We start from the raw sequence: 16,488 nt of genomic DNA, 5'->3' as shown, positions 1-16,488 counted from the left end.
TCAATATGGTCTACCTTCACAAAGTTCACAGACTTTAGGAAATGTGGACAGAAATGCTGGAGCATACTATTGATCTAAACTCAGGGGTCAGGGAAGGTACCCTTGAAGAAGTGAGGTTTAAGCTGAGACCAGAACACTGAGTAGGAGGAAGCTGGGGAAAGAATGAGTATCTCAGGCAAAGGGAACAGCATGAATGAAGGCCTTGAGGTGGGGCAATATAAAATATTAATAAGGATGATGACGATGATGACAGCTACCATTTATTTACTGTTAATTATATGCTGGTTACTTTATATGAATTGACTCATTTGATTCTTACAACTACCATGTGAAGTGAGTGCTATTGTCCCAGTTTACAGAGGATGAATTAAGATTTTGGAGTTAAGTTACAGAACTTTGCTCCAGTCACATGGCCAGTAACTGGACTTTGGATCTGGGCAAGCCTGGCTCTGGAGCCTGCTCTCTGATGACCACTATCCAGTTATTCATTTATTCCTTCCTTCATTAGCTCATACCGAGCACCTGGCTAGAAGTTGGGGATACCAAGAAGACAAAGATAGATACCCACCTCCAAGGAGCTCAGACATTCGGCACAGGCACAAGGGCCTGGAACAGGGGGCAGGTTTGAAACCTAGGCTTTTGTACTATCTCCCATGACTGGCCTACCCAGCAACCAGGCTCACTCCTAATATTAGCAGGGCCCAGGACAAGAGGACAGGTGGAGCCCCACTGTATTAGTTTCCTAGGGCTGTCCTAACAAACTATCACAAATTTGGCTTAAACCAGCAAGAATCTTGTCCCTCACAGTTCTGGAGCCCAGAAGTCATAAGCTAAGGTGTCAGCAGGGCCATGCTCCTTCTGAAGGCCTTAGGGGACAATCCTTCCTTACACCTTCCAGGTTTTCCGGTGTTCCTGGGCTTGGACCTGCCTCCCCCTTCACATGACCTTCTCCCCTGTGTTTCTATGTCTTCTCTCTCCTAAGGACATTTGTCATTAGACTTGTGACCCACAATGATTAATCCAGGATGACCTTATCACAAGATCCCTCACTTAATTACATCTGCAAAGACCCTTCTTCCAAATAAGCTCACTCTCCCAGGTACCAGGGATTAAGATTTAGACATATCTTTTTGGGACCACAATTGAACCCACTAAACACACATATGTCAAATATTTAAAAGTTATAAATTAAGCTAACAATCTGGTAAATGACTTAGATATTATATTCTTTTTTTTTTTTTCAACGTTTTTTATTTTTTATTTTTGGGACAGAGAGAGACAGAGCATGAATGGGGGAGGGGCAGAGAGAGAGGGAGACACAGAATCAGAAACAGGCTCCAGGCTCCGAGCCATCAGCCCAGAGCCTGACGTGGGGCTCGAACTCACGGACCGCGAGATCGTGACCTGGCTGAAGCCGGACGCTTAACCGACTGCGCCACCCAGGCGCCCCTAGATATTATATTCTTACCTTGGCATTTATACCATCACAAAAAAAAATTTTTTAAATATGCATGAACCTATGGTTTCATATGACCAAAGTTAAAATATCAAGGTTGATTGAATTTAGCCATTTATTAATTTCTTATATATAGGTAGCCTATTGATGAGCTAATGATATTTAAATAATTAATACATACATAATTCATAAATTTGTATACATGCTCCATGAAATTTATTTTTCTAATCCTTCAGTTCAATGAAATCATATGTTCCTATGATCAAGAAGTTCATATAATCTGTGATAAATTGGCACAAATAAGGATAATAACTCTGCCCTCACAAGTTTGTTGTGATAATGAAATGAGTCCAGGCTGCAAAAATTAAAATGTAAATGCATTGAAATTGTGTAAAATTTAGATATATAAGGTTTCATTTAAAATGTAAATTGAGTATAAAATTTATAAAATTATATTTATTTCTCACATAATTATAAAAACTTCCCTCTAAAATATTCAGTTATTTATTAAGTTTAAAAGGTAACATATAAACTATAATTAATGAATATCAAATTTTTAAACAATATTTAAGTCAATCTTAATTTTTAATTCAACTTTTTGAAAATTTAGTTAAAGCTTAATAAATATTTTATAATAATAGAATTATTTGTAGCCTGAGCACTGAATGCCCATATAGTTGACCATGTCAGTAATACTCTACAGATGTTACATCTAGACTTACATATATACAAATTTAATAGTATGAATTTTTTTAATGTTTATTTATTTGGGGGGGGTGGCAGAGAAAGATGGAGAGAGAGAATCCCAAGCAGGCAGCACACTCTCAGTGCAAAGCCCAACACAGGGTTCGATCTCATGGCTGTGAGATCATGACCTGAGCCAATATCAAAACTTGGATGCTTAACCAACTAAGCCATCCAGGCACCCCAAATAGTATGAATTTTTAATATTTTAAAACACTACTTATCCAGACATAATTGTTGTGAATACTGTATTAATTCTGAGTACCTGCAGAACCGCAAACTAGAACATGAAAGGCAGCCAAAGCAAATTTTAAAAAAGGATGTGTGGAACTAGTAAAAAATGTATACTTCATTACTTTATTATGCAGAACCTATTGCCTTCATGCTACCTAAAAGGAAGGATTTGACATGCTAATTTGTCTTTCCTCTTACCTAAGTGCTTCCACTGCTCCAGTTCTCCCCAGTCTTTTTCTAATGACAACAGCCACACCCACATACCTGAATGAGTTGACTTGTGTTTCACTGACATAGAGCAAGAGACCTGGAGAAGCATTTTCCGGGACTGAATGGTGTTATCTATGAAAGCGAATGTTCAGGGCTGCAGGTCATGATTCACCAGCAATAATAGCTATATCTCAAGTGACAGAGGCCCTTGTATATTGTTATATAAACTTTATTGTGTGTGTATGGGCTTTTGATACACACATCCCTCTAAAGTGCTTTGGGACAGGTTCCTCTCTTGCTCAGGGTAGGTTCTAGAATACAACTCTCAGAACTCCATTTCTTTTCCCTGAATCTAAATCCCACCTGACCTCCCAAGGTGGAGACTGCATCCTATCTCCCCACCTCCAGGGAGAGAAGGCCAGCTTTGAATACTCTGTCTTGGAGCTATTGTTTAGATCTCTACCCCTGACCTCCCTGATGCTGAGCACCTCCCCCTCCTACCTTCCCATCACCTGCTGGCCTCTTTGAGCCCACCTTTACCTTCCTCTGGAATCAGCTGACCTGTGTGTTCCTAGACCCTCCTGACACTCCATTTGCCAGGGCCCCCAGATCTCTTGCCATGCATCAGCCATAAAGTGGACCCTACTCAGTTTGCTAAGGCCTGTTAGCTGACACTTAAACTCTGGTTAAGCTGGATGCTTGAACAACCTCTCTGCTTTCCCAGCCTGTCCATGGCATGATATCCCCCCTCATAGGTTAGGTCAAGTTCCAGACTAGCCTTGCTAGCCCATTACAGAAAATGCCAGAGGGATCCCTGCCTGAGTACAGTTCCTTCCCTTATTAAAATGAAGATTGTGGGGCGCCTGGTGGCTCAGTTGGGTGAGCATCCAACTGTTGATTTCAGCTCAGGTCATGATCCCAGGGTTGTTAGATCGAGCCCTGCATCGGGCTCCATGCTAAGTATGGTTCCTACTTGAGATTCTCTCTCTCTCTCTCTCTCTCTCTCTCTCTCTCTCCTTCTTGCCCCTCTCCCCCACTCATGCACTCTCTCTCTCTCTCTCTCTCTCTCCAATAAAAAAATGAAGTTTGTAAATCGTGAAGTCCAGCCTGCAAAAATGGGGGGAAGGGGGCGGTGTTGATTGTTTGGCTAACAAGGTGGTTTTTTTTTTAATTTTTTTAAATTCTTAATTTTATTTTTCTTATTTTAGTTTTTAGTTTTTAAAATTTACATCCAAATTAGTTAGCATATAGTGCAACAATGATTTCAGGAGTAGATTCCTTAGTGCCCCTTACCCATTTATCCCATACCCCCTGCCACAACCCTTCTAGTAACCCTCAGTTTGTTCTCCATATTTAAGAGTCTCTTCTGTTTTGTCCCCCTCCCTGTTTTTATATTATTTTTGTTTCCCTTCCCTTATGTTTATCTGTTTTGTCTCTCAAAGTCCTCATACAAGTGAAGTCATATGATTTCTGTCTTTCTCTGACTAATTTCACTTAGCATAATACCCTCCAATTCCATCCACGTAGTTACAAATGGCAAGATTTCATTCTTTTTGATTCCCAAGTAATACTCCATTGTGTGTGTGTGTATATATATATATATTTATATTTATATATATATATAAATATATATATACATATATATATAAATATATATATATATACCACTTCTTCTTTATCCATTCATTCATCGATGGACATTTGGGCTCTTTCCATACTTTGGCTATTTTTGATAGTGCTGATATAAACAATGGGGTGCATGTGCCTCTTCAAAACAGCACACCTGTATCCTGTGGATAAATGCCTAGTACTACAATTACTGGGTCATAAGGTAGTTCTATTTTTAGTTTTTTGAGGAAACTCCATACTGTTTTCCAGAGCTGGCTGCACTAGCAGTGCAAAAGAGACCTTCTTTCTCTGCATCCTCACCAACATCCGTTGTTGCCTGAGTTGTTAATGTTAGCCATTCTGACAGGTGGAAGGTGGTATCTCATTGTGGTTTTGATTTGTATTTCCCTGATGATGGGTGATGCTGAGCATTTTTTCATGTGTCGGTTGGCCATCTGGATGTCTTCTTTGGAGAAGTGTCTCTTCATGTCTTTTGCCCATTTCTTCACTGGATTATTTGTCTTTTGGGTGTGGAGTTTGATAAGTTCTTTATAGATTTTGGATACTAACCCTTTATCTGATATGTTGCTTGCAAATATCTTCTCTCATTCTGTCAGTTTTCTTTTAGTTTTGCTGATTGTTTCCTTCGCTGTGCAGAAGGTTTTTATTTTGATGAGGTCCCAGTAGTTCCTTTTTGCTTTTGTTTCCCTTGCCTCTGGAGATGTGTTGAGTAAGAAGTTGCTGTGGCCAAGGTCAAAGAGGTTTTTGCCTGCTTTCTCCTCAAGGATTTTGATGGCTTCCTGTCTTACGTTTAGGTCTTTCATCCATTTTGAGTTTATTTTTGTGTCTGGTGTAAGAAAGTGGTCCAGGTTCATTCTTCTGCATGTCTCTGTCCAGTTTTCCCAGCACCACTTGCTGAAGAGACTGTCTTTATTCCATTGGATATTCTTTCCTGCTTTGTTGAAGATGAGTTGGCCATACGTTTGTGGGTCCATTTCTGGGTTCTCTATTCTGTTCCATTGATCTGAGTGTCTGTTCTTGTGCCAGTACCATACCATCTTGATGATGACAGCTTTGTAGTATATCTTGAAGTCTGGGATTGTGATGCCTCCTGCTTCGGTTTTCTTTTCCAAGATCACTTTGGCTAATCGGGGTCTTTTCTGGTTCCAAACAAATTTTAGGATTATATGTTCTAGCTCTGTGAAGAATACTGGTGTTACTTTGATAGGGATTGCATCGAATATGTAGATTACTTTGAGTAGTATCGACATTTTAACAATATTTGTTGTTCCTATCCAGGAGCATGGAATCTTTTTCCATTTTTTTTTTTTTTTTTGCATCTTCTTCAATTTCGTTCATAACCTTTCTATAGTTGTCAGTGTATAGATTTTTCACCTCTTTGGTTAGATTCATTCCTAGGTATTTTCTGGTTTTGGGTGCAATTGTAAATGGGATCGATTCCTTGATTTCTCTTTCTGTTGCTTCATTGTTGGTGTATGAGAATGCAACTGATTTCTGTGCATTGATTTTGTATCCTGCGACTTTGCTGAATTCATGAATCACTTCTAGCAGTTTTTTGGTGGACGCTTTAGGGTTTTCCATATAGAGTATCATGTCATCTGCGAAGAGTGTAAGTTTGACCTCCTCCTGGCTGATTTGGATGCCTTTTATTTCTTTGTGTTGTCTGATCGCAGAGGCTAAGGCTTCCAATACTATGTTCAATAACAGTGGTGACAGTGGACATCCCTGTCTTGTTCCTGACCTTAGGGGGAAAGCTCTCAGTTTCTCCCCATTGAGCATGATACTAGCGTTGGGTCGTTCATATATGGCTTGTATGATCTCGAGGTATGCTCCTTCTATCCCTACTTTCTTGAGGGCTTTTATCAAGAAAGCATGCTGTATTTTGTCAAATGCTTTCTCTGCGTCTATTGAGACGATCATCGAGTTCTTGTTCTTTCTTTTATTGGTGTGATGAATCACGTGAATTGTTTTGCGGATATTAACCAGCCCTGCATCCCAGGTATAAATCCCACTTGGTCGTGGTGAATAATTTTTTTAATGTATTGTTGGATCTGGTTGGCTACTATCTTGTTGAGGCTTTTTGCATCCGTGTTCATCAGGGAAATTGGTCTATAGTTCTCCTTTTCAGTGGGGTCTCTGGTTTTGGAATCAAGGTAATGCTGACTTCATAGAAAGAGTTTGGAAGTTTTCCTTCCATTTCTATTTTTTGGAACAGTTTCAAGAGAATAGGTGTTAACTCTTCCTTAAATGTTTGGTAGAATTCCCCTGGAAAGCCATCTGGCCCTGGACTCTTGTTTTTTGGCAGATTTTTGATTACTAATTTGATTTCCTTACTGGTTATGGGTCTGTTCAAGTTTTCTATTTCTTCCTGTTTCACTTTTGGTAGTGTATATGTTTCTAGGAATTTGTCCATTTCTTCCAGATTACCCATTTTATTGGTGTATAATTCCTCAAAATATTCTCTTATTATTGTTTTTATTTCTGTTATGTTCGTTGTGATCTCTCCTCTTTCATTCTTGATTTTATTTATTTGGGTCCTTTCCCTTTTCTTTTTGATCAAACTGGCTAGTGGTTTATCAATTTTGTTAATTCTTTCAAAGGACCAGCTTCTGGTTTCATTGATCTGTTCTACTGTTTGTTTGTTTGTTTTCTGTTTTTTTGTTTCTTTGTTATTTGGGGTTTTTTTTTTTTTTTTTTTTTGGTTTCTATAGCATTAATTTCTGCTCTAATCTTTATTATTGCCTGTCTTATGCTGGTTTTGGGTTTTATTTGTTGTTCTTTTTCCAGCTCCTTAACGTGTAAGGTTAGGTTGTGTATCTGAGATCTTTCTTCCTTCTTTAGGAAGGCCTGGATTGTTATATACCTTCCTTTTATGACCACCTTTGCTGCGTCCCAGAGGTTTTGGGTTGTGGTGTTATCACTTCTATTGGCTTCCATATACTTTTTAATTTCCTCTTTAACTTCTTGGTTAGCCCATTCATGCTTTAGTAGGATATTCTTCAGTCTCCAAGTATTTTTTACCTTTCCAAATTTTTTCTTGTGGTTGATTTCGAGTTTCATAGCGTTGTGGTCTGAAAATATGCACGGTATGATCTCGATCTTTTTGTACTTACTGAGGGCTGGTTTGTGTCCCAGTATACAGTCTATTCTGGAGAACGTTCCACGTGCACTGGAGAAGAATGTGTATTCTGCTGCTTTAGGATGAATTGTTCTGAATATATCTGTTAAGTCCATCTGGTCCAGTGTGTCATTCAAAGCCCTTGTTTCCTTGTTGATTTTTTGACTAGATGATCTGTCCATTGCTGTGATTGGGGTGTTGAAGTCCCCTACTATTATGGTATTACTATCCATGAGTTTCTTTATGTTTGTGATTAACTGATTTATATATTTGGGTGCCACCACATTTGGCACATAAATGTGTACAATTGTTAGGTCTTCTTGGTGGATAGACGCCTTCATTATGATATAATGCCCTTCTGCATCTCTTGATACAGTCTTTATTGTAAAGTCCAGATTGTCTGCTATAAGTATGGCTACTCCGGCTTTCTTTTGTTGACCATTAGCACGATAGATGGTTCTTCATCCCCTTATTTTCAATCTGAAAGTGTCTTTAGGTCTAAAGTGGGTCTCTTGGAAACAGCATCTAGATGGATCTTGTTTTCTTACCCATTCTGTTACCCTATGTCTTTTGATTGGAGCATTGAGTCCATTGAGGTTTAGAGTGAGTACTGAAAGATATGAATTCACTGCCATTATGATGCTTGTAGAGTTGGAGTTTCTGGTGGTGTTCTCTGGTCCTTTCTAATCTTTGTTGCTTTTGGTATTTATTTATTTATTTATGTATATACATATATTTTCATCTTTTCTCCCCTCAGAGAGTCCTCCTTAAAATTTCTTGCAGGGCTGGTTTAGTGGTCACAAACTCCTTTAATCTTTGTTTGTCTGGGAAACTTTTTATCTCTCCTTCTATTTTGAATGACAACCTTGCCGGATAAAGAATTCTTGGCTGCATATTTTTCTGATTCAGCACACTGAATATATCCTGCCACTCCTTTCTGGCCTGCCAGCTATCTATGGATAGGTCTGTTGCAAACCTGATCTGTCTTCCCTTGTAGGTTAAGGACTTTTTTTTTTTTCCTTGCTGCCTTTCCTAATTCTTTCCTTGCCTGAGTATTTTGTGAATTTGACTCTGATATGCCTTGTTGACGGTCAGTTTTTGTTGAATCTAGTGGGAGTCCTCTGTACTTCCTGGATTTTGATGTCTGTGTCTCTCCCCAGGTTAGGAAAGTTTCCTACTATGATTTGCTCACATAACCCTTCTACCCCTTTTTCTGTCTCTTCCTTTTCTGGGACCCCTATGATTCTGATGTTGATCCTGTTTTCATGAGTCACTGATTTCTCTAATTCTTTTTTTTTTTTTCTTAAAGATTTTTTTTTTCAACGTTTATTTTATTTTTGGGACAGAGAGAGGCAGAGCATGAACGGGGGAGGGGCAGAGAGAGAGGGAGACACAGAATCGGAAACAGGCTCCAGGCTCTGAGCCATCAGCTCAGAGCCCGCCGCGGGGCTCGAACTCATGGACCGCGAGATCGTGACCTGGCTGAAGTCGGTCGCTTAACCGACTGCGCCACCCAGGCGCCCCTGATTTCTCTAATTCTTAAATCATGCTCTTTTGCCTTAGTCTCCCTCTTTTTTTCTGCTTCATTATTCTAAGTTTGTCCTCTGTATTGCTGATTCTCTGTTCTGCCTCGTCCACCCTTCCCTGCGGCTGCATCCATCTCGATTGCAGCTCAGTTATAGCATTTTTAATCTCATGCTGGATATTTTTTACTTCTTTTGTCTCTGCAGAAAGGGATTCTAATCTATTTTCAACTCCAGCTAGTATTCTTATTATTGTGAATCTAAATTCTGTTTCAGACATCTTGCTTGTATCTGTGTTGGTTAAATCCCTGGCTGTCGTTTTTTTGTGCTCTTTTTGGGGGGGGTGAATTCCTTCTATTTGTCGTTTTGAAGGGAGAAAATGAATTAATGAGTAGAAAAATTGAAATAAAAAAATTAAAATGAAAAAAATATTAAAATTAAAAATTAAACGCACACACACACAAATCGAATAGATGATGCTAGATCCTAGGTGTGTTTTGTTCTGGGTATTGAAAGTGGTTTGACAGATTAGAGAAAAAAAAGTGGGGGAGGGGGGGAGAAAAAAGAAAAGGAAATCGTTTGAGAATTTGAAAAAATGTGGCACAAAAACAGACACATACACCAATGGAATAGAATAGAAACCCCAGAACTAGACCCACAAACGTATGGCCAACTCATCTTTGACAAAGCAGGAAAGAACATCCAATGGAAAAAAGACAGTCTCTTTAACAAATGGTGCTGGGAGAACTGGACAGCAACATGCAGAAGGTTGAAACTAGACCACTTTCTCACACCATTCACAAAAATAAACTCAAAATGGATAAAGGACCTGAATGTGAGACAGGAAACCATCAAAACCTTAGAGGAGAAAGCAGGAAAAGACCTCTCTGACCTCAGCCGTAGCAATCTCTTACTCGACACATCCCCAAAGGCAAGGGAATTAAAAGCAAAAGTGAATTACTGGGACCTTATGAAGATAAAAAGCTTCTGCACAGCAAAGGAAACAACCAACAAAACTAAAAGGCAACCAACGGAATGGGAAAAGATATTCGCAAATGACATATCGGACAAAGGGCTAGTATCCCAAATCTATAAAGAGCTCACCAAACTCCACACCCGAAAAACAAATAACCCAGTGAAGAAATGGGCAGAAAACATGAATAGACACTTCTCTAAAGAAGACATCCGGATGGCCAACAGGCACATGAAAAGATGTTCAGCGTCGCTCCTTATCAGGGAAATACAAATCAAAACCACACTCAGGTATCACCTCACGCCAGTCAGAGTGGCCAAAATGAACAAATCAGGAGACTATAGATGCTGGCGAGGATGTGGAGAAACGGGAACCCTCTTGCACTGTTGGTGGGAATGCAAACTGGTGCAGCCACTCTGGAAAGCAGTGTGGAGGTTCCTCAGAAAATTGAAAATAGACCTACCCTATGACCCAGCAATAGCACTGCTAGGAATTTATCCAAGGGATAGAGGAGTACTGATGCATAGGGCCACTTGTACCCCAATGTTCATAGCAGCACTCTCAACAATAGCCAAATTATGGAAAGAGCCTAAATGTCCATCAACTGATGAATGGATAAAGAAATTGTGGTTTATATACACAATGGAATATTACATGGCAATGAGAAAAAATGAAATATGGCCTTTTGTAGCAACGTGGATGGAACTGGAGAGTGTGATGCTAAGTGAAATAAGCCATACAGAGAAAGACAGATACCATATGGTTTCACTCTTATGTGGATCCTGAGAAACTGAACAGGAAACCATGGGGGAGGGGAAAGAAAAAGAAAAAAAAAAAAAAGAGGTTAGAATGGGAGAGAGCCAAAGCATAAGAGACTGTTAAAAACTGAGAACAAACTGAGGGTTGATGGGGGGTGGGAGGGAGGGGAGGGTGGGTGATGGGTATTGAGGAGGGCACCTTTTGGGATGAGCACTGGGTGTTGTATGGAAACCAATTTGTCAATAAATTTCATAAAAAAAAAAATAAACATTAAAAAAAAAGAGAATTTGAAAAAATGAATACACTGAAGTAGACTAAAATGAGGTGATGGGGGTAAAATAGAATTTGAAAAAATATACACAAAATAAAGAATATAGTAGAAAAAATTAAAGAAAAATATTTTAATAAAAATTAAAAATAAATATGATTTTTTTCCTTTTCTGTATTCAAGAAAAAAGAAAAGAAATGAAAAAGAGAAAAAAGATTTTAAAAAAGAAAAAAAGGAAATCGTTTGAAAATTTGAAAAAGTGAATACTCTGTAGTAGACTAAAATAAAATGATGTAAGTAAAATAGAATTTGAAAAAATTTACATAAAAGCAAAAAACATAGTAAAACTGTTGAATAAAAATATTTTAATAGAAATTGAAAGTAAAAATGAAATTTTTCTCTTTCTGCATTCAAGAAAAAGAAAAGAAACGAAAAAGAGAAAAGAGAAAAAGACAAAAAGGAAAGTGTTTGAAAATTTGAAAGGGTAAATACACTGCTGTAGACTAAAATAAAATGATGGAAGTAAAATAGAATTTGAAAAAATTTACACAAAAGTAACAAATATAGTAATAAAAATTAAATAAAAATATTTTTAATAAAAAGTGAAAATAAAAATGAATTTTTTATTTATTCAAGAAAAAGAAGTGTAAGAGAAAAAGAAAAGAAAGAAAGAAAATTGAGTAGATGAACCTACTAACAGATTGAAGTAGCACTGAAATTACTTCGTTTTCCCCTAGAAGTCAGTCTATGTAGCGCTTTATAGTTCATAAACTAAGCTGGTGGTGAGACTTGTATTCTTAAAGAGTGAAGTTGGGCGGGGCTCCGTGTAACAGCTCCACCTTCCACTAGATGGCGCTGCTAGCCTACTGGGGTGGATTGTTGCAGGGCTCGTTGGTGCGCATGCACATGTGCAGTAGCAGTAGAAATGGCGCCATCCAGCCACCCAGTCTGTTCTCCCGGATCAGCAATCGCGAACCGGTCCTCCGTCTTCAGCTCTCGTCCACTCCCCACTTTTCCACTCTCCGTGACCAGGCCCCAGGCAGTACCTCTCTCCCAAGTGTTGTCTCAGATGCGGATATTTTCCCCAGCCCCTTACTTCCGAAGGACCGTGGCTTTGACCCGCTCCATCCCTCTGCGGGAGGGTCTCACCGAGCAATGGCCGAATGAGCAATGGATGAATGTCGGCTGTACCCAGGAACGCCTGCTGAACCTTGCTGCTGCCAGTGCCTTGAGACTGCAGCCAGGTGCCGGCCCACCCCAGAAAAAGTTCACAAGATAGCATAGCAGCAGCGTTTCAGGGATTATGGAAAACCACAACACACATCTGGCACCAGGCTTCACCCTTGTTCCAGCACCAGCAAATGTGGCCGTTTTCTAGGGTCTGCTGGGACCAGGTGGCTTCAACAGTCTCTACAAAATGTACTTCCAGCAGTGGAACCACTTTTCCCTGTGTGGCCCAAGAACCTCCTGGACCCTACTCTGTTCCTGGGGATTCGCCCTTCCCACCAGAGCACTGCCAGGTATGGAGCTGCGGAGTTGCAGAGTTGCAGCCTTTGCACTCCCCTTGTTTACAGTGTTAATGGAATTTAAACCCACTCCTTTCTCCTTTCTCCCTTTTTAGTTTGGTCCCTGCAGCTGTTTCCAATTTTCCACTTGCCCTCCAGCTGCTTTGGGGGAGGGGTGCTTTTCCCGTATTCTCCCCCCCTCCCCAGTCTCCATCCTCTCTCTCTGCCAACAAATGTGCTTCCCTACCTCTTGTGGCTTCTCACTCCCCATATTCACCTCTCTGCGCCGCATACCTGCTGAATTCTGTGGTTCAGGTTGTGCAGATTGTTGTGTTAATCCTCCGATCAGTTTTCTAGGTGTGTTGGATGGTTTAGTGTTGGTCTGGCTGTATTTCATGGACACAAGACACACAAAAAACTTCCATGCTGTTCCGCCATCTTGGCTCCTCCATTTAATTTTATTTTTAAAAGTGTTTTAAAATGTAATTTCTGTATTTATTTATTTTGAGAGAAAGAGAAAGAGTGCGAGCAGCGGAGGGACACAGGGATACACAGAATCTGAAACAGGCTCCAGACTCTGAGCTGTCAGCACAGAGCCAGATGTGGGACTCAAACTCATGAATCACAAGATCATGACCTGAGCTGCAGTTGGACACTCAGTCGACTGAGCCACTCAGGCACCCCATGTCTTAATTTTATTTTTGAGAGAGATACAGAAGGACAGACAGAGCGTGAGTGGGGGAGGGGCAGAGAGAGAGGGAGACAGAATCTGAAGCAGGCTCCAGGCTCTGAACTGTCAGGACAGAGCCTGACATGGAGCTTGAACCCATGAACCGCGAGATCATGACCTGAGCCTAAGTCAGTCGCTTATCTAATTGAGCCACCCAGGTTCCCCTAGCTAATGGTTTTTAAAAGTTTGATTGTGAATGTCTTAAAACAGGACTTGCACACTTCTCCCAATTTCTTATACTCAGCCTAATTCACACATTGATATTAGCAGCCTAGTCCTATATGTAAAAAATAGAGCATTGTTTGTGGAGCCAGATAGAAGTGGATTTGAATCTCTTGTCTGTTTCTTACCAGCTGTGTACTCTCGGGTGAGTTATACATCCTTTTAGAGCTAGTTTTCTCATCTTTCAAAGGGGTACCAAGACATACCTAGCAGGTTGTGATGGAGACCAAAAGAAAATGTGCTCAGTATAGTGTCTGCAACAAGATGCTCAGTAGTTGGTGGTTCTACCCCCCTCATACAGGCTCCTTGGTGCTCGAGTTATATTCTCAAATTGGCAAGGGTTTGGGGTTTCTCAGTCTGGACACTTTATAACCCGGTTCTGAACCCTTTTCTTCCTCCTTTTGGATGAAGCAATTAAGGACTCAGGGGATAGCCTGCAGCCAGGAACCTAAGTCAACTAAATCCAATAAATGACTTCTTCTATTATGTAGAAATCATGGGTGCTCGTAGGTACTAATTGGCTGTCTTCTCTACTTTCCTTTACAGCATTTAAGTAGTTCCTTAACACAATTTTATTTTGGAGCTTCCTAATTATATTACTCCAGGCACCTATTGTCAATGAGCTTGCCAGTGGGAAAAAAAATGGAGAGTTATTTATGCATTCTTATATTCCACAAGCACTTATGGGGTAACTCTGATGATCTCAGCACAGTAGAGCATGCCAAAGTACAAGGTGCAGTCTCTGCCCTTGAGGAACCTAAGGACTCACTGGTGCGGAATGACAAATATGTGGCAAATTATTACATCAAAACTATAGAAATCAGGTGACAGGTACCTAAGGGGAATGATGTTGGGGGTGGTAGGGGGGAGAGCTCAATAATAGCAATATATCTGTGGTTACATTTTAACTATTTTTATATATAAAGAAATAAAGCAGGGGCTCCTGCATGGCTCAGTTAAGCATCTGACTTCAGCTCAGGTCATGATCTCACAGTTCATGAGTTCAGGCCCTGCATCCGGCTCCAGCTCAGAGCCTGGAGCCTGCTTCAGATTCTATATCTCCCTCTCTCTCTGGCCCTCCCCTGCACTCACTTTCTCTCTCTCTCTCTCTCTCTCTCTCTCAAAAATAAGTAAACATTAAAAAAATTTTTTAAAGAAATGAAGCAGATAGAAGGTGTGCCCTGGACCAGGGAAATAGCTATTGGCAATGGAACTGAGTCAGTGAGGAGCCTGACCCAGTTAGAATGAAAGCCACATGCAGATGATGGTTCCATTTCCATAGACATCATCACACTCTAAATGATGGCTATAATGCCCCCAAATGTTTTTCCTGCCCCTGGTCCTTCTTCCAATTGGGGAAATCTGTCATACTCTAGTCTGACAAAATATCCTAAGTACCGTATGAAAAAAAAATCACTCTCCCACTCAAAAACTTTCAATGGCTCTCTACTGCCCACCAAATCCTACGGCTGCTCACTGGATCCAACACCCCTCCCAGCCTCCATATCCTTGTAGAACAGACAGAGTCTCAAGGGTTGGACCAAAACACAGTTGGATAAAGGAAGGTAGCAAACTGAGTTTGAATCCTAGTTCAGTTGTTGGCTAGCTATTGTAGACCCCTAAAGAACAGAATTAAGTTTTCTTGTGCCTCAAATTCATACCTTATAGGGTTGTTGAAGAGATTACATATTTAAATACAATTAAAAGGCTTAGAATACTGCTGACACATAGTAAATACTCAGTGACTATTGTCTATTAGTAGTGCAATGAAAGTGTTGATTAATGAAGCAAGTGAACCTGGAGAGGGGTCTCTACTCCCAACCCTAACAGGCTAGCTGATGGCCCAATGAAGACATGGAAGTTATACTTACCTGTGGATAGTATAAAGTGAAGAGGGATAATAAATATTTTGGGTGATGGACTCATATCCCAAAATTATGCTAACAAGCAACTGAAATAGACAGATATAACAAGGTATATGGAAAAGATAGAAACTCAGCCCAGTTTTTGACGTGCTGGTAAACCAGCTCTGTGGAAGAAAAAAAGATGTCCTGGTTTGTAGCTTTTGCTGATTTCTATGGTATGAATATTTCTACCACAGCCAATGTCAAGGTACTGATGTGGTGTCACAGTACTCAGAATTGGGAAGAGATACTCACACTGGCTCTCATGACCAGTATGAGCTGGTTCCAACACACCACTGAAAACAAACATTTCTAAACCAGAGTTAAAAAAAAAAAAACAGTTTGAGAAGAGATGTGGCATAGTTCCTTACCCTAAAGCATTTCCACTGAGACTGAATTCAATGTGTGAGGGAAGCAGGGCAGTGAAAAATGCCTTAAGAGCTTGGGCTCTATAGTGAGAGAGCCATGGATTCGAATCCCACCTTTCCTGCTTGTTAGTTGCATGATCCTTGACAAGTCACTAAACCTCTTTAATTCTAGTTTCCTCATCTATGAAATGGTGATAATGATGATAGCAAGTCTACTTCATAAATGTACTCGGAGTTACATGAGAAATGTCATGTTAAGAAAGAGCTTAGCGGGGAGCCTGGGTGGCTCAGTTGGTTAAGCATCAGACTTCGGCTCAGGTCATGATCTCACAGTTCTTGAGTTTGAGCCCCGCGTCGGGCTCTGTGCCGGCCGCTCAGAGCCTGGAGTCTGCTTCGGATTCTGTGTCTCCTTCTCTCTCTGCCCCTCCCCGACTCATGCTCTGTCTCTCTCTCTCTCTCTCAAAAATAAACGTTAAAAAAATTTTTTTAATCAAAAAAAAAAGAAAGAGCTTAGCAATAGGATAAGGTCAAGCAATCAAAAGGGGGAAATGGGTAAAATATGTGTATAAATGAACTTTATCTGTATATCAAATCATTCAATATTTATTGATTTAAAATAGCAGCCTTCCACTTGCTCACAGTTGGCAATCCAGGCTGGGTTCAGAGGGAAAGCTCTCTTCACTGAGGGGTTAGCTGGGCTCACTTGTGTTTGCAGTCAGCTGATGATCTGTGGCCTCACTCATGTTTGGCAGTTGGCAGGACTAACGAAGTTTCCTGGGCTACAAGTCTGTCATCATCTGGTCAGCTAGTCTGGGCTCCTCCACATGGTAGTAGTTGCAGAGTTC

Source organism: Prionailurus bengalensis, chromosome C2 (assembly GCF_016509475.1).
Source record: "Prionailurus bengalensis isolate Pbe53 chromosome C2, Fcat_Pben_1.1_paternal_pri, whole genome shotgun sequence".
Lineage (NCBI taxonomy): Eukaryota > Metazoa > Chordata > Mammalia > Carnivora > Felidae > Prionailurus > Prionailurus bengalensis.
This window is presented reverse-complemented; position numbering follows the sequence as displayed.